Source organism: Scylla paramamosain, chromosome 9, assembly GCF_035594125.1.
Source record: "Scylla paramamosain isolate STU-SP2022 chromosome 9, ASM3559412v1, whole genome shotgun sequence".
NCBI lineage: Eukaryota > Metazoa > Arthropoda > Malacostraca > Decapoda > Portunidae > Scylla > Scylla paramamosain.
This window is the reverse complement of record NC_087159.1, coordinates 21,045,001-21,050,000: the sequence shown is the minus strand read 5'-3', so window position 1 is coordinate 21,050,000 and position 5,000 is coordinate 21,045,001. Positions and strand designations below refer to the sequence as shown.

General features: G+C 39.3%; 1 protein-coding gene across 2 annotated transcripts in view; it reads left to right on the top strand.

Moving 5' to 3' along the window:
- LOC135103709 (uncharacterized) overlaps window positions 1-5,000 on the top strand; it is a 96,943-nt gene that overhangs the window by 53,406 nt on the left and 38,537 nt on the right. The gene's annotated exons all lie outside the window — the stretch shown is intronic.

Sequence of the window (5,000 nt, the reverse complement as noted above, 5' to 3'; positions counted from 1 at the left end):
GTTGTGAGTCAGAACCACCACGTTCAACATTCGCCAGTCCCTCAGAAGTCTGGCTTTCTCTAACTTTACAAAAATATTTCAATTAAATGAGCTGACACTTGTTGCTTAATTTTTCTTCTTTTTTTATCAGTATAATTTCTTTTCCTTCATGGTGTACAATAGCTTAGCTAAATCATGTCAAGCTTCGCCTAAATTGTTATTAAGTATATGAACAAAATTCCTTGCCTTGCAATGGAAAGATGATATAAAGCTGAAGACGGTAATCAGAGGAACAGGTTCTTGTAATTGTTGCTTCCTCTCTTATCTCCATTTTATAAAACGATATTATATCTTGGGAAGCTATCTTCACTCTGGTCCACCTGATGTAGCAATAATGCTTCAATAACCATTAAAATTTAAATGCACAATTTCAAAACCAATTCTGTCATAATTGGTAGGAGAACGCTTATCACGAAAAGAAGCACACGGATGTTTCAGAGCGGCACCATGGCATTCTTCATAAGTATAAACATATAAAAAGAAATGCTCATCGTTGATTTACAGGAAGTATTTTAAAATAAAGATGTGTAAAGTATAAAGTAAAGAAGAGGAGGAGGCAGTAAACACCTGCCGAAACGATAATTACTCTCAACAACGTCTAAAACACTCTCAGGGAGTGTTGTGAACTTATCATTAAACCCAGCTTTGACTTCACTGAACGTTTCCCTTTTTGTCTCACAACACAAGGGGGCGGTCACTGCCTGCCCTTTAAACACAACTCTTTTCCTTCACACAAACCACATGCACCTAATTACACACGCTTCACTCAAAATTCAGAATTACCATGGCGACTCCTACACCAGCCTTGGAGTCCCTATCTGGGGATGGGACCATAAATGTTCCCAAGCCGGACTGCTCTTCTGGTATCGACCCTAAGTGTCTTGACACATCCCTCTTCATTAACTTCTGCAACGTTCGCGGTCTTAGATCTAATTTTCAATCTGTAGAACACCACCTCTCCTCTACTAAGTCTCATCTTCTTTTCCTCACTGAAACACGTGTCTAAGGCAACTGACAGTAGCCCCTTTTCTGTTCCCTCCTACTTTCTCTACCCTCATTTTCAATCCAAAGCTGGATGTTGCATCTATGTGCGCAATGATTTAACCTCGTGCCCACACTCTTGAATCTTTCGAGTTTTCCACCATCTGGCTATGACTTCAGAGTCACTCTCAAACAAAATTTATCTGTGCTGTACTCGTATATCTCTCACTTAACTCCTCTGCCTATAAGAAATTCTTTGACTGTATAACGTCGAAAGTGGAGCACATTCTGACTCTTTTCCCTTTTTGTGGAGATGTCCATTCTTAGAAATTCCAATGTTCACCACCAGCGAACTAGTGCAACACGCTCAACATTCTTGACCTTTTCCTAACCTATAAGCCTTCTGTTTATACTGTTACCTTATCTTTGTTGGGCTCCTCAGATCACAGTCTCATATCTGTATCTTGTCCTATTGCTCCAATCCCTCCTCAGGATTCCCCTAAGAGGAGGTGCCTCTGGCGTTTTGCTTCTGCTAATTGGGGGGAACTGAGGAGGTATTATGCTGATTTTCCTTGAAATGACTACTGCTTCCATGTCAGAGACCCGTCTCGGTATGCTGAGGGTATAACAGAGGTAACAGTGTCTGGCATGGAGGCGTACATTCCTCACTCTTTCTCTCGCTCTTTCAAATCCACGAAAGGTACTTGAGCCTTCCACCACCTGGATGTCATGCGCTTTATATTTTTGCCCGGAATCATGCCAACTAGCCAAAAACTCCTTCATTAAAACTCCTTCATTAAATAGAAAGTATCAAAATCTTTCAAGATCTAACTCCACTCGTGACCTCTGGGACCTAGACAAAAACATCTCCAATAACTTTGCTTTTTTCATCTTTCTCTCCTTCATTTCAACCTAATGGCACCACTGCATCTCATCTATTTATAAAGCTGAACTCTTCGCTCAAACCTTTGCTAAAAACTCTACCTTGGATGACTCAGGGCTTGTTCCACCCTCTCCTACACTACTTCATGCTATCTATTAAAATCCTTCACAATGATGTTTTCCATGCCCTCGCTGGCCTAAACCCTCGATAGGCTTATGAATCTGATGGGGTTCCTCCTATTGTTCTTCCGAAACTGAACCTCTGTGCCTAGTCAAACTCTTTCAACTCTGTCTGTCAACATCTACCTTATCTTCTTGCTGGAAGTTTGCCTACATTCAGCCTGTTTCTAAAAAGGGTGACCGTTCTGATTCCTCAAACTACCTTCCTATTGCTTTAATTTCCTGCCTATCTGAAGTTTTTGAGTCTATCCTCAGCAGGAATATTCTTAAACATCTATCACTTCACAACCTTCTATCTGGCTTTCCTTACTGAGTCTTGGTCATCCTCTTTTAGAGATTTTGGTGAATCTTTTGCTTTTGCCTTAGACATATCCAAAGCTTTTGATAGAGTCTGGCACAAAGCTTTGATTTCCAAACCACCCTCCTACGGCATCTATCCTTCTCTCTGTAATTTCATCTCAAGTTTCTTTTCTCACCGTTCTGTTGCTCCTGTGGCAGACAGTTACTGTTTTTCTTCTAAATTTATTAATAGTGTTGTTCCTTAGGCTTCTGTCCTGTCACCCACTCTCTTCCTATTATTCATCAATGATCTTCTAAACCAAACTTCTTGTCCTGTCCATTCCTACGCTGATGATACCACCCTGCACCTTTCTACGTCTTTGCACTGACGTCCAACCCTTCAGGAAGTAAACAGTTCATGCAGGGAAGCCACAGAACGCTTGACTTCTCATCTTTCTAAAATTTATGATTGGAGCAGAGCAAACTTGGTATTGTTCAATGCCTCTAAAACTCAATTCCTCCATCTATCAACTCGACACAACCTTCCAGACAACTATCCCCTCTTTTTCATTGACACTCAACTGTCCCCCCTCTTCTACACTGAACATCCTCGGTCTATCCTTTACTTAAAATCTGAACTGGAAACTTCACATCTCATCTCTAGCTAAAACAGCTTCTATAAAGTTAGGTGTTCTGAGACGTCTCCGCCAGTTTTTCTCACTCCCCCCCCCAGCTGCTAACCGTGTACAAGGGCCTTATCTGTCCATGTATGGAGTATGCTTCATATGTCCACTCATACTGCTCTTCTAGACAGGGTGGAATCAAAAGCTTTTCGTCTCATCAAATTCTCTCCTCTAACTGATTGTCTTCAGCCTCTTTTTCATCGCAACGTTGCACCTCTTGCTATCTTCCACCGCTATTTTCATGCTAACTGCTCTTCTGATCTTGCTAACTGCCTATTCATCTTCTGATTTTGCCTCCCTTCCTCCTGTGACCTCGCTGCACAAGACTTTCTTCTTTCTCTCACACATATTCTGTCCACCTCTGCAATGCAAGAGTTAACCAGTATTCTCAATCATTCACCCCTTTTTCTGGTAAACTGTGGAACTCCCTGCCTGCTTCTGTATTTCCACCTTCCCATAACTTGAATTCCTTCAAGAGGGAGGTATCACGACACTTATCCTTTAAATTTTGGCTACTGCTTTGGACCCTGTTCGGGGACTGGAATCCCAGTGGGTCTTTTTTTTCTTTAATGGATTTTTGTTGCTCTTGGCCGGTGTCCCTTCTACATAAAAAAAAAAAAAAAAAAAAAAGCTAAAACAGCTTCTATGTAGTTAGGGGTTCTGATTAATCTCAGCCAGTTTTTCTCATCTTTTGCCAGCTGCTAACTTTGAACAGGGGATTTATTCATCCATTTAAGGAGTACTTTTCTCATGTATGGGTGTTCCACTCATACCGCTCTTTTAGACAGGGTGGAATCTAAAGCTTTTCGTCTTATTAACCCTCTTCTGACTGACTATCTTCAGCATTTCTCTCATCGCCGCAATGTTGCATCTCTTGTTGCCTTCTACCGCTGCTTTCATGGTAACAGTCCCTCTGATCTTACTAACTGCATGTCTCCTCTTCCCCCAACGCCATCGCTGCACAAGACATTCCACTTTCTCTCACCTCTGTTCTTTCCACCTCTCTAATGCAAGAATTAACCAGTATGCTTATTCATTCATTCCCTTTTCTGGTAAACTCTGGAACTCCCTATCTGCTTCTGTATTTCCTCCTTTCTATGACATGAGGGAGGTTTCAAGATTGCTATCCTCCAAGTTTTGACGATCGTTTCTGATTCTGTTTGGGGACTGGAGCCTCAGTAGGTCCTTTATTTATTTATTTATTTATTTCATTTTATTTTATTTTTTTTTACTGTAAAAGGTCCCGAGGGTTAACGAGAATCTGCAGGAGAAATCAAAGAAGAACTAACTTTATGGAAGTTGATTTATCAAAACATGTTTGGAAATTTCCAGGTGAGATTAAAAAAAAAAAAAAAAAAAAAAAAAAGATAGCTTAAGTATGTTCAAAGCAGTAAAGAACAGTTGAGTGCAATTTGAGAAGAAAAATAATTTGTGTGAAATATTCTGTCAACTATAAAGGTGAAGAAATTGAAGATTTGTGGCAATAAATATTATGAGTTTTGCCCAGTTTTATTCAAGAACTGTAACGAAATCAGATGTTAAGTGTTTTGTGTCTTATCTCCGTTATTCATTTATTTATTTATTTATTTATTTTTTTTTTTGCCAAGTTGATCAATAAAACAAAAATGTTATATATAAATTCTCACAACACCCAAGGTGTAGGCCAACAGTCTCATTGTTTAGATTTTCCTGAGTTATTATTACGAGATGATACTTTATTTTTTATGTTAAAACTCGCCCTTTGCAATGTATATATTATATATATATATATATATATAGAGAGAGAGAGAGAGAGAGAGAGAGAGAGAGAGAGAGAGAGAGAGAGAGAGAAATTACTATATTGTTGCAACGCAAGAAAAAAAAATCATGGAAATAACTGACAAAAAAATAAATAAATAAATAAATAAATAAAAACAGAAAGCGGTTCCAAACTGAATTCTTAATAACTGTACGAAT